Consider the following 21,975-nt stretch of genomic DNA (forward strand, 5'->3'; position numbering starts at 1 on the left):
ATGAATTCTCTGCTGTCAGTGCGCACCCTTCTGGTGGTCTGCGCAAAGGCACGCTTCAATTCTTGCACAAATTCTTGTGGGGCCTGATCCTCCCCACATTGCAAATTGTAGGCTGCCTTGCGAGCCTCTTGGGGATTTCTATGTACAGAAAAATGTTTCAAGATGGCCGCCCTATATGTGGACCATCTTGAATGGTTTTGGTCCTCCAGCCCCGCAAAGAAACTGGAGTATTCATGGGAGAATGTCCATTTGACGTACTGGATGCAGCTACTGCTGTCCTTCAAATGGAAAGTCTCCATCATTTGCTCATAGAGCTCCAAGTGTTCCCAAACAGAATACTTGGCGTTCTTATGATATGGCGTGTTGACACTCCTGATTGCCTTAATCTGTTTTAAGGGGTCCTTAAGCAAGGCCCTTTTCACCTTATTGGCCTTTTTGGTTCGGGCAACCCTGGTCCATTCATCCTCTTATTCAGAAGCACTGCTCCCAGAGGTGCCCGTCTGATCTTCCAGGTTTTCCCGGATTCTGCGAGCCTGGGAATAGCTGGCAGAATTTGGGGACCTGGTCTCCTGTGTCCTGTGACGCTCAGAGGAGTCTTCAGATCCCTCCTTGCTACCAGGATTTGATGGGTACCCCCCCAGTGACCTAACTGGGCAGAGGTTTTTAGTATGCCCTTAGGGGGCCTAATTTCCTGGGGTTCCCCACTAAACTGCACTGTACTTAGGTGCCCATACCCAGGTGCCCACCCATCCATTCCTGGGTGGTACTGGACTATGAGCCCCATACTTTTGGCTGGATAGTAATCTGCCATTCCTGTGGCCCTGTGCTCATGCGCGCCATAGGACATGGGGGTGGCAGAATCCAGGGACTGAGAGAGATGAAGGCCTCTGGTACTAGGGCTTCTGAGGTTATGCTCGGGTGTCTCCCTTTCCCAGCGAACTTCATCTCTGTCAGCCCCTGCTCCCTGTTGCAATGCAAGAGCCTGCGCTTTCAGTTCCTCAGTTAAGGCCTTACTAGACTCTATCAGTCTCTCCTGCATGGCTACCTGTTGCTGGAGCCTATCATTGTGCTGGCAGAGAGCCTCATTTTCTCTCTGTGCCTCCTGATTGGCCCTGGAGTACCGGGCCAGTCTCTGCTGCAGGAGGGTTAACACCTGAGTCCCATCCCTACTGGCCTGATCCTTTCTTGCCAGAGCCTCCTCCACCCTCCTGGTGTGATCTAGCAAGCCCTGATGCTCTTTTTGGAGGTCACCCAGCCCCTGGAGGGCCAAGTGATTTTCTTCAATTTTTCTTTTTAAATGGCAGACTTCCTTGCCTAAGGTATCCCTTTCCTGACCAAGAGCCTGCATTTGTGACGCCAGGTCGTCCCTCTGCCTTTGAAAGGCACCAGCTTTCTGGCGTTCTTCATCAAACTCTGCCTGGGTATCCAGGTCTTTCAAAATCAATTTATTGCTTTCCTCTTTCTCTCTGTCTAGTTGGATTTGCAGGGTGGCTACCTGCTCTGTGCATGCCCTGTTGAAATTGATCTGTTGCTCCAGTTTTTTTTGGCTCTGCAGTAAGGAGTCCAAACTGTCTTGGTGCTCCTTCTGCAAAGTCAGAATTCTGGTATCCTGATCTGTCTTTTCCTGTTGCAGTATATGCATGTCATCTTTTATTTTAATGATATACTGCCTACTATCATTTTCTGACTACTGGCTCCTCTGCACAGAAGAGACCAGGTCAGATTGGGCCTTCTCTAATGCCAACAGTTGCCTACTTGCCAGATCTTGGCCTTCAGCACATTTGTCCTGCATGGCTCCCATATATAGATACAAATATGCCGCTATCCTAACCATCTTGTCGTGTTCATCTTTAGCTTTAGGAGCCATGTATAGTTTGCTCAGGGCCACATGTAAGGGACCCTGATCTCTCCAGATATCTAACCCAGTTGCCGTGACCTGTTATGTGATTGCCTGCAACCACGCATCCTGGCCCTGCTCAGTCCATTCACCTCTCACAAATAGCTTATGTAAGAAGTGCTCTCTGGCTATTTTGATGTCTACCAGTGTAGTCATTCTGGAATTTGAGTTCCTTCCTGACTTACAGAAGTTTGTATTTTATTTTGCAAAACAGACAGTTTCCTTAGAGCGTTCCTTTGAGGAGTGCTTTCACAGTGTAAAACAGCGTGGTGATATAACCGGATATGTTTATCCGGTCAGTTGGCACACTGTATTAAGCTACACAAGTGGTAAATCTAATCCAGAATCTCTGGCTACGAGCCCCGACTTTGTAAGCGGATCCAATTCAATACTACAGCTAAATCAATGCCTAGTCTGGGATGCTGAGGGAAACCCTTATTGATATATTTTTATGTCCAGTTCGTTTACTCTGGATGACAACCCTTATATAACACCCCTCTCTCAGAATCCCCCTGACCCCACTGAGCCAAGAAGTAGGTTTGTTTTGCAAATTAAAAGGTTTATTTGAAAATTAAACTATATATATATATATATATATATATATATATATATATATATATATATATATATATATATATATATATATATATATCACACTTTTATAATAAATGAATGTTTGATAGCACACTTGTGAAGATGATAGTGATCAACAATGGATAATGTTACAGTGGTACACTCTTTTTGATGGCTTAGAAGTGATATAGAGAGGATAAAGTAGCTGAGAATGCTTTTATGGCTTCAAGGACAAGGCAATGACGAATGAAAATGCAGTACAGAAAATAACTTGATATGACTTCAACAGAAGACAATGTAATCACTTTTCTTTGACAATTCACCCCCCTCCTTCTATGCGAGGTAAAGAGATGGGAGGAAAGAACACAGTTCTCAGGAAGGCAATCAAATATAATTCAGTTCCCCCCTAGCAAGCTTAGAGGAAAACAGGTAGGAGTTTTAAACACAGGTAAGATACTTTGATGTGGTTTGCAAAGAAGTGAAAAATATATGCGAACAATGCTTTTAATTCCCTATAGGAGGTTCAGGGTGATTGAGAGGTACTTAAATTAATTCAGGATCACTTTAGCAATGCTCTATGAATGATTGTCAGGTTTCACACGAATTTCAGCAAGGAAAGCAAGGACAAATATTTTTACACATGGCTGAAATTAAGCAAAATGTCAAATCACAGCAAATTTAGCACGTGCGTCGAGCGCAATTACGGAGGCACTTTAAGGGGTAGCAATTTCCTTCAAGTCATTTCAGAATATAGTTTTACATTGTATTCACCTCTTAGCAAGTCTTTCCGTGGCCTGGTTTGGGTTCATTTGTTCAGTTTTACACAAAAGTCTGGTGGTTTTAAAACGCCGGCTTTCTGATAGTGGTGAGCACCAGTATTGCATCCATTTTTGACATTAAGAAAATGAATTCCCCACAGTTCTGGGTTGCTTTTGGCAATCAGCATTGCCATTCCCAATGGTTTCAGGCTACTGTGTGTGTAGCCCAATGGTGGTTTTAGGCAGTGCCCTCCTGTGCTCACAACATAGGCAAAAATGGGTGGCAGCCTATTCTTCATGTTTTCCCTGTGCACTCTCTGGGGAGTTCCGGCCATCATGATGTTTTCAATGCCAGTAATGCACAGTTTTATGGTATGGCTTGGATGCATGGGTAAAAACATCCCACAATAATGGTTGAGGGGCGTCCACCCACTGGCCACCTCACCCATTATGGAGGAACCAAAGAGCCAGCCCAGTGAGCACTCCCTCAGCTGCTTTTTCCCGCTGAGGGAGTGCTCCTTGGCTGGCTGAACTGTCAAAGGGAAACACTGTTTGCCTTTGACAGTTCATTTCCCCAGCCACACATGATCTCTGAGCCATGCAACGCTGGGGGTGTTTTGCTTTGCCAGCCTTGCATAGCTCATTGGAAATGCTCTCTGGGGCACTGCATGTATGTATGTGCGAGGGGGTGCTCCTGCGCCTCCTTGCACATACGGGCAGAGCAACCTGGAGCGGGACATTTTAGAAACCACGCGCAGGCCCCTGCAGAAGGTATGTTTATGGCAATTTATTTTTTATTTAAATGTGTATGGATGTGTTTTTGCTTGTGTTATGGGACTGTGGTGGGAGCAGGATGGGAGCAGCACTGGGATAGTGGTGGGAGTAGGCTGGGGAGAGCCCAGGGTCTGTACTGGGAGTAGGGTGCGGTGACGGCATGCAAAAGTTCATAGCGATTTCCACATACTATCCATCTGGCACTTTTGGGGGGGCCCGGCCTACCCAAACTTTGCTCAGGGGGGCCCAGACCAAAAATCTTTGAAGACCACTGCTCTAAGCAGATAAAGCCTAAGAGGTTAGCCATTGCAGCAGACTTATTGGTGTCAATCAGAGTGTTCCATAAGGACAAGCCTGCTTCTGGTAAGCAGGCGGAGGGGAAAAGGCACACGGATAAGGAGGGTGGGGGTCTGAAAAATCTTCCTCTCAAAAGGGCCACAAAATGTTTAAAAAGGGTAGGTCACCTGAGAACCGTCAGAGTAGTGGGAGTAAACCCTCTCAAGCATAGCCCAGGTTACAGTAAGCCTCCCTATGTACGCAGACCCAGTTGATCTTGTGTAGCTTGTGGAGAAAGTGACCACAATAAGGGGGACCCCAGATGTAAGGTCAAAACCTTGGGGGTCCACTTTGTGAGTCTGGCCTTCGCCTCCTATGAGGAGGATGCAATTATCACAGGGGAATCCTTCTCCTCAGATACCTCCGCCAATGGGATATAATCTGAGGTAGTCTTAGTTTCCCTGGGTTCCTGGGAGCCAAGCTTTTGAGAAGCGTATGCTAGGATACCTGACAACACCAACCACCAACCAAGACAGTATGCTGATCAATGGAGTGGACCCTCCTGCCCTTAGGAATAGATGAGCCAGCAGAACTGTGGTTGATGCCTCTCTGGTCAACAAGTAGGAGCTTGCCAGAGCTCCCCTGATGACCACCAAGTTAGCATATGGCCCCCTCTCACGTTCCCAGTAATGCCTGTAAATCTGACTATTAATGGTACAGTAGCAAGGATTCCTATGAGTGAACAGAGGCAAGTCCCCGGAAAGGTCCTGGAGGTAAATGACCACAGAGATTTAGGTCTTGTGGGGGATACAGCAGAGTGGCCATGCACAAGTTCACAAACAAGAGCTGCCCTGGCCAAGTCCAAGGCTGAGCCAATGCCAAAGGGGAAACCCCATGGTAAATGAGTCAGAACATCACAAAGAGGGAAAGAGAGCATTCCCCCAAAACCTACCTCTGAGGTGGAGGAAGTTAGCCAAGCACCTGAACCCGATGAAATACTCAACCCACATGACCATCCTGAACTCCAAAGTTTATTGGTTGAAGGTGGTCCTGATCAGGAAGAGTTCAGTAAGTGCTAACGTGTGTTCCCATCTTTGGAAGGCCTAAGGAGACAGGCCTGCTCCTAGCTTGAGGGTGAACCTCCTGGGAAGCATAGGATTCATTGGGACGTTGGGCTCCATTACAGTGAGCCCACCGAGTCTACTGAGGAAGACCACAGGAGGTTGGGGTCCTCCTTCAAGTCAGACCCTTCCCCTGCAACTGGCGCATGAAGTCTCCTTGCTGGTCACCTTGGGATCAAGAGAACGAAGCAAAGGTTATCCATGCACTTCTACTGGCCCAAGATGGGGATGCAAGTAGAAAGTCATTGCAGGAGTTGCCATGTGCCAGATCTCTAGGAAAATTGGCTCAACAATCCAGGCTCCCCCTCGCTGTTGTGGGAGTGCCATTTGAGAGGGTAGGGATTGACATTTTTGGTCCCCTTGACTCTCAGACATCCTCTGGCAATAGGTTTATCTTGTTACTAGTCGACCATGCCACCAGATATCCTGAAGCCATCCAATTGAAGACAGTGAACGTCAAGTCAGTTGCTAAAGCTTTACTTGGCATGGCATTTTTACAGGGTTAGCTTCCCTAAAGAAGTTGTGACTGACCGAGGAGGCAATTTTATGTCCAAGTATATGCAAGCCATGTGGAAGGAGCAAGGGGTCACTTATACGTTTTCATCAGCTTATCCTCCACAAAGAAATGGCTTAGTTGAGAGATTTAATAGAACTCTCAAAAGCATGATTGGGGCTCTGGAAGAACCTCAAAGGAGAAAAATGGGATCTCCTGTTGCCATGCTTACTCTTTGCTTACAGAGAGGCACCTCAAGAAGGGGTTGGCTTTATCCCCTTCAAGCGTCTTTTTAGTCACCCTGTGAGGAGACTACTGGCCATAGTCAAGGAAGGGTGGGAGCTCCCCACTCCTCCTGTCACTACCAATGTGGTGGACTATGTGTTGGGCTTAAGAAAGATGATGGTCCTCCTGATGGCTCAGGCCAGTGACAAGTTGACGGCTGGTCAGGCATTGGTCAAACATAGGTATGACCAGAAAGCTTCCCTTGTTCACTTCACCCCAGTTCAAGAAGTCCTGATCATGAATGCCATCATGCCTCGAACCCTACAAGATAAATGGTCAGGCCCTTATACATTTGTGGAGGATTGCCCATTCTAAGCGTTTTTCATTCACAAATTACACCACCCAGATGTCCTCTGAATCTATCTTAGTTTGGGAATGTGGTGCTGCAGCTTCAGAATTAGGCCCTTGCTCGTTAGTTTGAGTGTTCCTCTTAGGGAGTCCATCTTTAGGTTATTTATTTATTTATTTATGTATTTATTTATTTATTTATTTATGGGTTTTTGGGGCTAAATCTGATTTCTCTGACGGCCCTTTATTCCCCATGTTAAAATTAACACACTGGGCCTTCATCTACTTACAGTCTTCCAGCAAGGTAGCCTTCAAAGTATTTTTGTTGAGTTCTTCTCTTCTTGCTAAGTCACACAGTCTGTTTTGCCATTTGACTGAGGTTTCCACCTCTTTATGCAATCTGCTACGTACATTAGCTACAAAGTTTTCCAAGAATATCATCTTGGAGTGAATCATCGCAATAAGAGTTGCCTGGTCTTTAAGTCAGTCATTCAATGATTCACATAGATTCGAGAATGTAGCTACAGAGATGGATAATGCAGCCATTATGTTATTTTGCAGTTTGGAGGCTGCAGCTGGTGAAAGGTAGGTTTCTTGCCTGAATGTATCAGTCATGTCTTGACTCGTTAGAAGTAAAGACGTAGAATGTTCGGGAAGTCTCAGCTTCCCCCTCGCCCCAATAGGGTGGGTTACAGTTTGCATTGGGCTGTGTGATTGCGATGCTGCTTGAAAACCCATACAGTTCAATGCCTCATTATCAGGGGCATTTCTATGATCATGCCTATTCTGGGATGCCCTGACTTCCTCATTTGTTAGTGATACAGTTTCTTCAGCAGAGATCAGCCTTGGGGTCCTCCCAGTATGAGAGCCATTTATCCTGGTCAAGTTTTTTTTTTTTTATTTGCCATTTGCATTGTTATCTCTAAGATGTCATGAGAAAAGCGTGTCACCAATAGACTGTTACCCCTCCAAATCTCCTAATATTAGCAGCGATTAGTAGCCCACATGGGTAGTAAGTGAAATGGAGCTGAAGGGAGCCAAATTCAGTCGGCAGCGACCTCCAACTCATCTATGTGATCCTCAACAACCATTTCAGACTCTCCAGCAAACTGTCCTGTGCCCATAGCATTGGTCCACGCTTTCACGTTGTCACATCCCGTCCGCATCAAGTTGTGCAGCTGTCGTGTGGAGGAATAGGTTGGTGCCTCCATTGTGTTAATATTGGGTCCTATGGTATTCATATCCCGTAGGGTCTCCACCCAGTCACATTCAGCCATCATGGTCTCCACTCCCCCTGTTTCACCAGATCGAAAATTTGCAGGAGGTATCAGATTTAAGTCAGGTAACAACATGCTATTCCTTGTGACCCTATCGTTAGTATCAATGCCCATGACAGTTTGAGATCCTCCTCGGCAGGGCGCAATCACCTCTAAGATTTGTACCGGGCTTGGAATTGTTTGATCGAGCAGCCACATCTTGTGGCGCATTCGTGGGCCAGCTATCAACATTGATTGCTGAAGAAAGAGCTGAGCAACAAGACGGGAGCTCACCTACAACTCGAGCAAACTCTGTCACTGGTCCTACTGTCAGGACCCATGCCCTAAAGCTGCCTCGTTGGCCTTCGCAGAGCTGTGCTGACCAGCTGTGCTGGTCCTGGGCTTGTCGTCAGATCACTCTGTCTCTCGATGATGTCACCAAGGGCAGGGGACAGGGAAGCTCAGGGAACACACGCGTCCGGAGATGATGTTTTGTAGGATTAGGAGCCGTCTTGAGCAATGGAGAGGGAAAACAGACAGCCACCAACTTGTAATGCGCCTCTCTCCATACAGAGAACACTCGGCTCACACTCCATGACACTCCACATTCGGAGACGATGTTGTGTAGGATTAGGAGCTGCCTTGAGCAATGCCAAGGGAAAACAGACAGCCACCAACTGGTAATGCACCTCTCTCCACACGGGAAACACTCTGCTCACACTCTGCGATGCCCCACATCTGGAGATGATGTTTTGTAGGATTAGGAGCTGCCTTGGGCAATGAAGAGGGAAAACAGCCACCAACTGGTACTGCACCTCTCTTCACACAGGGTACACTCGGCTCACACTCCATGACACTCCACGTTCGGAGATTATGTTGTGTAGGATTAGGAGCTGCCTTGAGCAATGCAAAGGGAAAACAGCCACCAACTGGTAATTCTCCACACAGGAAGCACTCTTCTCAAACTCTGCCTAACAATGTACATTCACAGCGTTCATACCTTTCACACATGCACCCATAAAAAACACTCTCTCATTCACACGTGTACCCACAACACATACACTCTTTCATTCACACACGCACCCAGACACCATGCACTCATTCCTTCACACACAACCATGAACACATACACAATTTATTTTAATTATCTGCTTCCCCGGTCTCGAATCGTGCCATTAGGACAGAATCCCATGATGGCTCTGTCACAAAATCACTTCTGCCCCACAGGACTACATTTGTGAGTAGTTGCTAAAGTGCCTACTAAGCCCTCAATTTGATACAAAATGAGAGTGGTCCCAGTCATGAAGATAAAACAGGCACGTTAAGAGAAATACTCCCTTCGCTTTTTGTGGTAACGTGGGCCGAGGGAAGGCTATACTCTCAGGAGGGGTTTAACTGTGATCCAGAAGCAAGACAAACAGCAATACTGCAGCAGTTCAAAAAAAAAGGAAATGTCCAAGTGAAAGTTCTATAAAAACATAGATACTTTCATTAAACACACCATCTGCAAAAATATCTAAATAGAAAAACAGTGCACAAAACCCACCATTGAGGGAAGAACACAGAATATGCAAAGATAGAAAGGTGCTGTACTTTGGGTAGTGAATCAGGGCTGAAAGGCAATTCATAACCACAATGTTCTTAGAAGGATATGTTCTTGAATGCAAACAGGGATTAAAGTAGCCTAAAAAGTGTCTAGGGCCCAAACAAGAATCAATGGGGCAGTTATAAGTCAACACTACCTTCTGAATTGCTTGACTGTTCAACAACATGTAACCAGTCTTTTCGGTATTGTTTGTGCAGTTCAAATCAGACTCAAATGCGTTGGTCGCGATGTTCCAGATGAGGATCAGATGTCGAGCTGTGGTCGAGCTGAAGTTTGTTGTGGTTCAAAGACGTGCGGATCATGAGTGCCACCAGTTTCAGTTTGCCAGTCATTTTTATGATGAAGATGCTGTTGACTGGATGGGAGTTCGAGACGGATGGTCTGATGCGGCATCGAGGGTCAGGTTCAAGAAATTATGTCCTGCTCAAACCACCATTCCATCACTCGAAAGATGTTTGGCAATCAGAGAACTACTGATTTTTCTGTGGTGTCTGCACAATCGTCAATAGGATATGGGGTCCCCAGCCAGCTATGACATTGGAACATCCCACATGAGAAACGTTTCCTTTCCTCTCACAAGTCCATCGTACCACAGGTAGTGAATTTAAAAGGGTACAGTGTGCCTCTCCTGTCCTGTCAACACCTAGGCAAGACTGGACTGAGTACACAGTTTCCATTATTAAATCAACACAGGGATTGTGAAAATGATCTGACAAGCTGACAGATGTCCCAGTGACATATAACTGAATAACAAGGGTGTTAGGAGCCAAGTCAAATAGGAAACTCAAGAGGCTTTGGTGAACAATCAACTTCCATCTGTGTCCTGCACCAGAATTCCTCAGCTCCTTGAGATCGAACTGATCAAGGCTTTTGCCTTGCACCTGTTCCTGGTTTTGGAAGAGTCAAGGGCTTTCGTTCTGCGTTTGTTCCACTTTTTGGTGTGGCTCAAAACCTCTTCCCTGTGCTTGCTCCTATGTCTGCTTGAACAAACTCGCTAGGGTAAGACAGATTCTCTGTACCTGACAAAAGACATCCTGAACTGGGCCTCCAGCCAAAGCCTACTCACTCAGTTCTGGCAGGGTATTCAAGTCTGAAACCTCCTTGTACACCATCTCCTGTTCTGTTTTTATGCCAGTAGGCAACCCTGAGATTACTGAACCCAGCACTATCTCCATAGTCTCCTCAGTGGTAGCTAAGCCGTCTCTTGCGAGAGGCACCTCAGGGGTCTACATGCCAGGACTAGGCGTCACTAGTGAGACAGGTCTCTCGCATTCCCAAACTCAGGAATTCTCCTGTTTTTGCAATAGGCCAGGGCTGTCGCACTGTGCCTGTCCCCTTTAATGGAGTGACTCTGGACCTCTGCCCTGCTCCATGGTCTGCCTCGACAGACCTTCCAGAGTGGAACAGTTCTGATGCTCTTTGCAAAATTCATCTATATCTGGGACCCAGCTAAAGACAACTCACTCCATCCTGGTGTGCCCATCAGGTTTTAAACTACCCCATCGACCATCTCAGGTTAGTTTTCTGTGGCAGTAGGCAACCCTGAGATGACTGAACCTGGTGCTAACACAATAGTCACCTCAGCTCCCAGTGAGCCTTTTCTTTCAAGAGTATGTACCTCGGGGGACTTAAGACTAGGATGGGAGCTGAGGGTGAGACCAGTTGCGTGTACCCTTTGGCTGAGGAAGACACAGGACTGCAGCCCTCTAGCCCTTCCTCCTTTGCTGCTCCGAGATCATTAATTCCAGAAATTGTTGTGACTATGTATGGGTCAGAGAGGTTATAACCCATCAAACGCCATACTGGAATGAGACCTTGACTGCTATATTGTGCAAGGAGGGTGCGCCCCTCCAACTAATCCCTACCATTTCCAAGGGACAGTAACTCAGACCGTCAAACACTCTTACCTGCAAGTTTGATCTTGGTGTGTGCTGTACCACCCTCACCAGTTGCCTGGCAGCTTTGACTCTAGCAGTAGTGCCACTTAATGTGGGACACTTGTCACTGTTTCTGGAGAAAAAGTCCAGAAACATCTAAATCCTAGCAAGAACTGGGGTTGCCTCAAAGAACCAGGCATCGTTCCCAATGAAAGTGAGGGTACATTTGACCATTCCCTTGCCTAGTGGGACTTTATCTATAAAGATGCCGACACCGACTATGTCCTCCTCCTCCAGGAAACTAACAATCACAGTGGCCTGCTTGGGTTTCCATTTGCAGGCCACATTGCCCTTCCTATGTGTCAAATATCTTCACTGAAAACAACCTGTGCCTGTTGAATGTGTGGGGGTCTCGGTTCTAGAGATACACACATTTTACTTTCTGGTCCGAGTTGACCTACCACTGGTCTGGGATATCCCTTTGAGTTTTTGGGGACCTTTCATTAATGAAGTGCCAGAAGTGCCAGAAGCTCTATCCTTTCCCTCCTTCTATTTACCTCTGATTTGGGTGCATGCTGCTTAGCCATTTTGTGGACTTGAATGTTCACATACTTAGCTGCAGCCTTCTCAGGCTCCACAGGCTTGGTGTCACTCATGTCCCCTAAACACTGCTTTAACTCCATCTGAAACATTTCAAGGATATTCTCAAATGTGTATTAATTAAATATGCCCTGCGTTGTGCCAAGTTTGTTACCTGTGGCCCATCCACACTGACACACTAAGGACTGATGTGTAAATGCCTAAAAAGGTTTACTCCCTTTCTCAGATGGTTGGATTGCATCCTTGAGGATGTGGTGCCTGGGCTATCCTTGAGTGCAACTACCTGCAATGTTTACTTCCTCAATGAAGGTTTTCTGAATCCCCAACTCAAAAGATATTCCCCAAGCACCTAGCAATATTTGTAGGCGTCTCAACAGTTCAGTCTTCTTAACCTTACTGCCATGTGGAGACCCAACATCTCACAAAGCTTGTGCAGACAGCCTGTTCCCTTGCTCTGCACGAGGTCCTTTGTGAGCAACATCGTAGTGATTAAAAATGTCTTGACAGTCAGTCTAACATTAATTGCACACTTTAACTTTCGCGGCCTAAGCTGCAGGCACAATTTGCCTCAAATCCTGACCGCTGTCAGTAATTTGCTAAAATGACTTCTGCTCTACAGGAGTACAAGTGTGCGTACTGGCTAAAGTGTCTATTCAGCGCCCAAACGGCTACAAAACAAGAGTGATCCCTATTATAAAGGTAAAATAGGCACAGTTCAGAAATACACCTCCTTCGCCTTTTGTAGTAACGTGGCCTGAGGGTCGGCAATACACTCAAGACTGGTGTGAATGTGATCCAGAAGCAAGCCAAACAGCAATAGTACAATAGTCCACATTAAAGGAATGTCCAATCTATATATACAAATATGTCAAATTTAATTAAACACACCTTCAAAAATAACAACATTTGAAAAACAATTCACAAAGCCCACCCTTGAGGAAAGACCACAGAATATGCAATCATAGCAAGATGCAGGGCTCAGGGTAGTGAATCAAGGCTGAAATGCAAGTAATAATCACAATGTTCTTAAAATGTTATGGGGCCTCACTACAACCTTTGCGGAATGGGTTAACGGGTGCCGCTAATGGAGGTGGACCAGTTAAACCCATTCCGCAAGATTACGAGGTCCCCTCGCGGGACCCGGTAAGGACGCCTGGTAAAACCAGGCGTCCTTACCGGGTCCCGCGAGGGGACCATGGAGCTAACAACTGGCCGGTCGTAATCGGCCCGTTATTAGCTCCCTGCACCCATTCCCATTGAGCCCTATGGGGGCTCAAATGGGAATGGGGAAGGTCCGGGCCCGGGTTCCCTGAAGGAATGGTCCGGTAATTCCCCAATCAGGGAACCCGGACCCGGACATGGCTACCGCCAAAGTCGTAATGAGGCCCATGGTCTTCAATTCAAAAAAGGGATTAAAGTGACCTAACCAGTCTCTAGGACATAAAGTCCCAGGCAGTTATATGTCAATTCTACCTTCTGCAGTGCTTGGTGGTGCAACAGCATTGAACCATGCTTCTCAGTACTGTTCATGTGGCCGAATCAGGTTTGAATGCATCGGTCGCATTGTTCCAGACAGGGAGCAGATGACAAGCTGGGGTCGAACTCATGTTCTTTGTGGTTCAAAGACGTGTGGATCATGATGGCCACAAGGATCAGCTTTGACAGTTGCTTTGATGATGAATATGCTGGCGATTGGGTGCGCTGTTCGAGACAAGTGGTCCGATGCACCATCAAGGGTCACGGTTCAATGAGGCCACCAGGGTTGGTTCAACTGGTGATGAAGATGGGCAGCAAAGATGCTGCCGGTTTCAAGGGTGCCTGGAAGCGGTGTTCAGCGAAGCGTGGATCTTGAGGGCCAGTAGGGTCAGTTGGACGGTCGGTTTGATGGCAAAGATGCTGGTGACTGGATGTGCAGTTCAAGTAGAGTTCAGAACAGCAGCTCAAAGATCGGTTGAGTGCCAAAGGCAGCTCTGGATGGTACTAGTGGTTCGAGTAGGCTCAATGAGCTTGAATCATGGCTCCAAGCGGTTTGACAGTGAAAACACAAAGATCCCGGTTGTCTTGACTCTCAGGCTGCTGTGAAATCCCAATCCAGGGACTCAAGGATAAGATTTAGTCAGTGTTTTCAGGCTCCCACTAAGCGGGTGGCTGGCACACTCTTCTAGGGGGCTCTTCAACACAGGGGGTTGCTGTGCAGTAGTGTGGCTGGCAGAGATGTAGTTCTTGCTCCAGCAACAGGTCACCCCCATTGTTCCCTGGGGATGTTTTGGGAACAGAGCTTGCCTCTGCCTTGGATATTCAGTCTTCACCACTGGCACAGGGGCTCTGGAAAGTCAACACTTCCAACAGAGATCCAATGAAGTCTTCCTCAGGTTGTTGTTCAAGAGTGAATCTAGGAAGGAGTGGGAGACTCCATCTTTCAAATCCAAATGCTACAGGGGATTGGACAAAAGCAAGCTGCTTTGGGGGTCCAATCCCTGTCCTTAGAATAAGTGGACTCCGTGAATGTTATTGCGGCTGAGTAAGTGGCCCAGACCATATTGGATATTAATGGTTACTCATCCTCTGCTAGGTTGACTGAGGCCACCGTTACCCCAGGACTGTAAGAATGACTGTTCCATCTTTCGGAGATAAAATAGTTCAGAGGACCATGGAGATTGGCTCAAAAGTAAAGGCGCTGCCAGTCGTGGAAGTAATAGGCCCATCCAAAGGCATTTTATTGCAAGAACTATATTGCTCCAAAGATTGTCAGCCCCGAATTCGAGCCTTTATCCTATCCCTACTGCATATGATACCATTCTTAGTGTTCTGTCATCTACGGACATAGTGTGGGTAGAGCAATTTGAAGTTTGCGAGATAATGAGCTCTATTCTGCAGGGCGGTTCTGGGCACGTTGCTTATTTTATGAAGTAATTTCAAACTGAGTTTCTTAAAATGGATTACGACCTTTCCTTTCACAATGCTGACCCCTATAAGCAATCAGGTAAAGAGCATATCAAGATTTGCCGCAATCAACAGGGCAGAAATATTATATGGGAAACTGCAGAGGATCAACATTTGGACTCAACCAGGTGGGACGGTAATTGGGTCTGGCAATCTGGTATCCTGTAAAACACAAGCAATAAAACATCCCTAAAGGTGGCTATTCTTTTATTTAAAAAAACATTTTTGATTGTGTGTCTTCAACTTGAGAAGCGGAGGCAGGGAGCCGGCGGACCTCTGGACACAGAAAAATAGGAGAAAACAAAACAACATTAAGTCTGCGGCAATGGGTCAACTGGGCCCGTTCTCGCCAACTGGGTTCTGACTGTATGGAGCTCCAACTTTGTGGCGCCATCGAGCTGCAGAGCATGCACGTGTGATGCTGGGCAGTGAACGCCGAATGAGCTCTCTGCCTGGAATATGGCAGCAGAAACTTAGAAGGCACAAAAACAACAGTGTCACCACAACGATGTGAATACCTGAAATAAGCTGCTGCTCCTGCGTTGTTGGCTGGTGCGGGCTGACTGAGGCCCTAGACGTACCTTCCCTCCATCTTTTTCAAACATTGTCCCCAGCTGGGAGGAGGGTCCCCCTTGAGGAGGTGGGGGGTGTCAAGCCAGGGAAGGGCTTCAGGCCTCAGACACACAGCCACATGGAATTTGGGAATACTGCACCCAGGGCCACCTGCATAGCCCTAAAAAAATTGCGAATGTGTCCTAATCCTTGAAGCTACCCTAGGGGTATTATTATCTCGCTTTTATGTCCAAACAGCACAAGCCCCAGAAAAATGCTGACATAGTAGCCACCTTGCAATCACCGGACAAGGCGAAGGAGAGGCCCCGAAAATCTAGACTCAGTCACCTGATCACCCATCAGCACAATTGGCTACAAAAGAGGACATCCAAGCCTTCATGATGGATATTAAGCTGGAATTCCGCAACTACATGGCAGAGATTTTGTTGAAGATGGACCGGCTGGATCACAGGGTACTGGAGGCGGAGCAATGAGGTCGAAGAGCAGATGATGGGGCATTGCATGACAATGGCAGAGTTACAACACTGGATTCAAATCCTGGAGGTGAAGAGTGAAGCTATGGAACACAAACAGGAGAACGTGGAAAACAGAGCCTGTTGGAACAACCTACATATCAAGGCGGTGCCCTCCTCGGTCTCGGATCAGGCATGGGCTGATTACATAGCAGACCTGTTTCAGATGCTCCTTGCACACCTCGACAAGCCAATGCAACTTCTGGATCGCACCTACATGCTGCGCACCCGCAGGGACCCAGCATCAAAGTCCCCTCCAGACGTGATTACGCGGGTTCACTTCTGTACAGTCAAACAGGAAATCTTATCGGCAAGTTGTACACAAGGGGATTTGACATTCCAAGGGGCTTCCTTCCAAATCTTTCAAGATATGGCCACCTCGACGGTACGAAAAAGGATGATGCTGAGACATCTGACTTTATTCCTGCAAGATCAGAAGATCAAATACTCATGGTTGTTTCCCTCATCTCTGCAGTTCACAGGGACAGCTCGCATCATTAGTTCATTGGAAGAAGCAGAAGAGATGTTGGGAGGAACCTCCTCAGGTGAAGATGGTAGATCCTGAACGAATACCCACTCATTAGCGAGAACTGATCCCCTAAGCCATGGTGCAACACATGGGCAGAGATAGTCAAAGGACAGAAACCTGGAGGGTCATCACAACATTCTTGAACTGTGCCTAACATTACCCGGAGGAGGATATTCTCCCAACATAGCACTAATCACTGGCATCAAGTTGTGTAAGAGTCTCGGGCTTTGCACGCCCAATGTGATGTCATTTGAATGCCTGTGGTGCCCGTTGCCCAGTTCTTGGTTGACTTTGCATCTGGTATTTTTAGTTTGGTTTTATTACTTCAAAACGTGGAACCCAAATGCACTTAACTGGTGAATGAAATCTATCCGGCTCCCCCTCCTCCCTAGTCAACTTAAACCCTTGACAAATGCTTTCATCCCACCAGAAACTCAACTTCGTACCGCTTAATGTTATGAAAGGCTTGAATTCTTCAATGAAACGCAAATCAACGCTTCTGCACCTGAAAAACTTAAGGGGATCAGTGCCATTTTTAAAGGAAACTCACCTTACCCCACCCAATGTCAGCCGCTTACGGAACAGAAATTTCCCAATACAATCCCATGCCTCCAGCGGATCGAAAAAAAAGGGGGACACCTATTCACATTTCCAGCTAGGCACCATTTATGGATCTAGAAATTCTGCTTGATCAGGAGGGTCACTATACTGGCATTAAAGGTTTGTTATATGGTCATCTCTACACACCGATCTCAATATATGCCCCCAAAAATGGACAGGAGACCTTCCTGCAGAGTTTGGAAACTGCCCACCCTCCCTTTTTGGAAGGCCATGTAATAATTGGGGGTGATTTTAACAGTGTACCGTACCCCCTGGTGGACAAAACTCATGTGAGCTATATGGACAATCTTCCAATATGTTGATTTAGTGAGCGATCCCATTCCAAGGCCTTCTTTTTGAATGAATTCATTGAAACACCCAGACCCTCAGACCAATCACAGAACCATGAAAGATACTCCAAGAATCTTTCGTTTTTCTTTTTCAACTCCTCCAAGATTCTATAGGTACTTCAAAGGACTTTAGGATCGCCTTGGGGCTGCTCTCTTTTTCAGGGACCTGGGGGTGGTTGACACCGGGAGAGTACTGCACCCCAATGATAGAGATTTTTTCTTTTTCTCCCATGTGCATAGCACCTCCTCCTGAATCGACCTCCTTCTAGCTACCTCACACCTTATGCCATATGTAGATGAGTTAAAGATAGAGCACAGTATTTTATCTGAACATGCACCTGAATGGCATTTATTTGACCCTATTTTGAATGACATGTCACTGAGAGATGATGTAGCGAAGGATATACAAAATTAATTCCAAGGGAATCCAACCAATCTCACGTCAACGGCGACCACTTGGGACACTATGAACCCCATACAGTGTCTTACTGAAAGCATAAATGGGAAATGTGGACCCAACTAGAAAGAGAGTTAGCTGAGGCAGAGGAGAAACAATAAAGAGGTGGTCCCCTAAAAACCATCAGCCCCTGCAGATGGCCCGTAATAAACTTGAAGCCCCATACACAGAGGAAACTGCCCAGTTCCTTTTAACCACAAAGCAAGGATACTACACCAAGGGAAACAAGGCTAACAGATTTTTGGTCAGGAAATTGGCAAACACAGGACAGCGCAACTTTATAGTGGACCTGTGGGATTCATGGGGAGGTGCAATTTGCAGTAGATTTAAAGCTCCAACTAGCAGCTGCTCACCTAACTGAAACCATGTCAGCGCCACCCGGTAATTTGGCAGAACAGATCCAATATATATGAGAGGCCTCTCTCCCACACCTTTCTGGAGAAGAGAGTGAAGCCTTAGAACCCCAATTCCCTGGAAGAGGTAAACCTTGTGATCAAGTCATTGAAGTCTAGGGCCCTTGACTCTGATGGCTTCACAATCATGTTTTACTAAATCTTTTGGGCCCACTCAAGGATTTGTTTAATTGCTTTCAACAGACAGGGTCCACAACACCTTCCATGCAAATCTCCTCAGCAATATCACTGTTAAAAATCGGGAAAGGACCCTAAAGATTGGGCCTCTCATATGCCGATCTCACTGCTTAATATAGATGCCTTTATCTACTCTAAAGTTCTAGCCAACCAACTATCCGGATTCCTTCCCCCACTTATTGACCGAGATCAAACAGGATTCATTCAAGGCAGGATGACAGGAGATAACATTTGCCGGGCTTTGGACCTGGTAGAAGTGGCAACCTTAGAACATCATAAGCTGGCAAGACTGGCCCTGGATGCAACAAAGGTATTTAACAAGGTTGACTGGGCCTTCATGCCCACCCTGAAAGGTTTTCGGTCTAGGCCCTTGTTTTCTAAAATGATCTTAGCCAATTATAGCACACAAAATCCTCTTTTCGGGTTAACCTGGTACACACAGCTCCCATCCCACTCACTTGTGGAACAAGGCAGGGTTGCCTCCTCTCCCCACTCCTATTCGCTCTGATAATGGAGCCCTTTGCCCAGAAGATACGGAACAACCCCTGCATTTAGGGGATAACAACCATCCATATGCAGCACAAGATATCCCTGTACGCGGATGATGTGTTACTTACCTTAACTAACGGCCAGGTCTACTTACAACACACCCTCTCAGAATTAAAATCCTTTGGTCAAATGGCAGGCTTCAAAATTAACTACAATAAATCAGCTGCCTTGTGGGGGGTTTTACCCACTAATGTCATTCTCTCCTTACAACCGATTTTCCCAATTAAATGGAACAGGAAATCTATAGAATATCTAGGGGTACTTATCACAGCCGTCCCAGAGAAATTCAATGCAGTCAATTTTCTGCCTCTCTTGAAAACATTGGAAGCCAATCTGGAAAGATGGTCAAACCAGGAAATATCTCTAATGTAGCAGATTACGGCCTGTAAAATGAATCTCCTCCCTCGGTTTCTGTACTTCTGCTCGGCCCTCTCTGTAGAGATCCTGCAGAGTCCTCTCTTCTATCTGCAGCAGAAGGTTTTCTGGTTTATCTGGTGGGGTAGAAAGGCTAGAATTACCAAAAGGGTGTTGATGGGCAGTGCCCGTCTAGAGGGCCCATGGGTTCCAAATGTACATAAATACCATGCGGCTGCACAGCTGGTGCGGCTCTTCACCTGGCAGGATTCCTCGACCAGGCTGAAATGGGTTAACATCGAACAGTCCAGGATCCCACTTCCTCTTCACTACTTGCCACACGTTCCCACTCCGCTCGGAAGTCTTGGACTTCGCTACTCTCGGCCATGAAAATATCTGTAAAGGTTTGCGTCCCAAGAGGTATGGGCCATCACACTCTGATTTTTCATAACCTTTCTTTCACCCCGGGCAGGCAACCGGTCCGTTTTGGAAACTGGGTTTGAGATGGACTGCTCACTGTAGAGGACTTGTTTGACAATGGCCAGCCTCATAGTTTTGAAAACTGAAAGGAAAAGATCCATTTGATTGAAGCAGACATATTTACATATGCCCAACTACAGCTGTAGGTCAATTGGTCGAATCTAAATGGTCGACAGGACAAATGGTCGACACCAAAAGGTCGACAGGTCAAATAATTGAATTTTTTTTTTTTCACATTTTTTTGGCTAGAAACACCTTTTTTCCCTAAACAAAAACCTAAAAAATATATATATAAATTTAAAAAAAATCGATTATTTGTCCTGTCGACCAAATTGTGTCGACCATTTGTCTGTCGACCATTTGACTAGACACCCCCAACTACGTCATTGGAACACACACCCATCAGTCAAACAGGGGGCTACACACACTCTTGGGACCATTGAACTGATTGAGTCTCAAGCGGGGAACATATCTAAAATATATAAACTCCTACATGATGATGCGCTTGCTTCCTTATCCAAATATATGTCTCAATGGGAGGAAGACCTGGGTCACCCGATAGACAAGTGGTTGGACGTCTGAACGAGGAGCCACTATTCCTCTACTTGTGTGACAAACAAGGAGTGTGCCTTTGAACTTGTTTTCTGTTGGTACCTTCCCCCCAATTAAGTTACACCATATGCAGAGGGCCTTGGGCCCTCGTGTTGGCAAAAATGTGGAGCACAAGGCTCATACTTTCCCATGTGGCAGGACAGCCCCCTAATTTGGTGTGTTTTGGGAAAAGATACTGGCCTTTATTGAGGAGATCGCCAGCATTAGGCTCCCACTTCAGCCTAAAATGCTCCTGCTTGGGGCACCAGTTCCGGGTGTATACCCTAGATCTAGAAGGACAGCTAAGCTGATCACCCAACTCCTCCTAGCTGCTAAGATTACTAAAACTCGTTCCTGGAAATCTCCCGAGGCCCAATACTTGCCTTATCGTGAATTAAAATCTGGGACATTTTAGTGGCAGAGAAAATCACGGCAGCCAAAGAGGGTAGAATACACCAGTTCACTGATATCTGGTCCCCACTCCTGGACTACATGCCAAGTTCCCAGTGTTAACGCATAAACCACAATTGGGAAGACTATTTTTACAGGTGCATTAGCTTTCATATTGACCTTTCAATTTTGGGGGTTCGGGATGGGAGGCTCAGTGAGGGGGCAGGGGGCCATGTGCGCTCTGCTATCGGTGGTACGCCTTCAATGCTTTGAGCCCTATGTAAGCAATGGTAGTCGATGTTGCAACCCATTTAAATAAAGTTGTTAAAAAAATAGATTAAATTAAAAAACATACATAAGAACAAAACGTCACTTATAATTATACATTACATATCTAATCAACAAAAATAAGAATAATAAAGTGCACAATCTCTAAAACCTGAAATTTAAGCAACTTAAAATACCAATTGTATTCATTATTTAGAGTCACTTGTCAACATACATTAAAGGGATTTATTCCTTACTTTGAGTTTGTGAGTAAATGCTTGCCAAACCTTTACCAGGGCAATATCTCTGAATATAATACCTAAGATAATATTTTAAAATGGATTTGTCACAAAGTCAGCACATGCCTTAGGGACTCGGCTGTCTCCAAGTCATTACATAAGCAACACCTTCGTTCTACTATATGTAATTGTGACCATGAAATATTTATATCCATAACTAGTCATTTGTTCAACCTCATCAACATAAATAGGTGTCTAAATGTAGGACTGGGAAAATGGTATAAATATTTTTGCAGTGAGCTATATGGACAATCTTCCAATATGTTGATTTAGTGAGCGATCCCATTCCAAGGCCTTCTTTTTGAATGAATTCATTGAAACACCCAGACCCTCAGACCAATCACAGAACCATGAAAGATACTCCAAGAATCTTTCGTTTTTCTTTTTCAACTCCTCCAAGATTCTATAGGTACTCCCATTAATTCTTTCTTAAGCAACTGAAGGATCGATTTTTTTTCTGCACACATGATATTAATGTACAAGTTACCTCTATTTATGCTCATAAGAGTAAACAATGAGGTTATACCTAGCTCTATTCTTATGGCCTGAATTTGTGTAGCTTTTGAAAGGCTCATTATGCAATGCCAAATTTGTCCTTCTAATACATTTGCCCATTTTTCGAATTCTGAATACCAACGTTCCAGGGCATAGATCATACTAGACACTAATGTTTGTCATTAAAGAATA

This window comes from Ambystoma mexicanum, chromosome 6q (genome assembly GCF_040938575.1).
Source record: "Ambystoma mexicanum isolate Mex_15411 chromosome 6q, UKY_AmexF1_1, whole genome shotgun sequence".
Taxonomy (NCBI): domain Eukaryota; kingdom Metazoa; phylum Chordata; class Amphibia; order Caudata; family Ambystomatidae; genus Ambystoma; species Ambystoma mexicanum.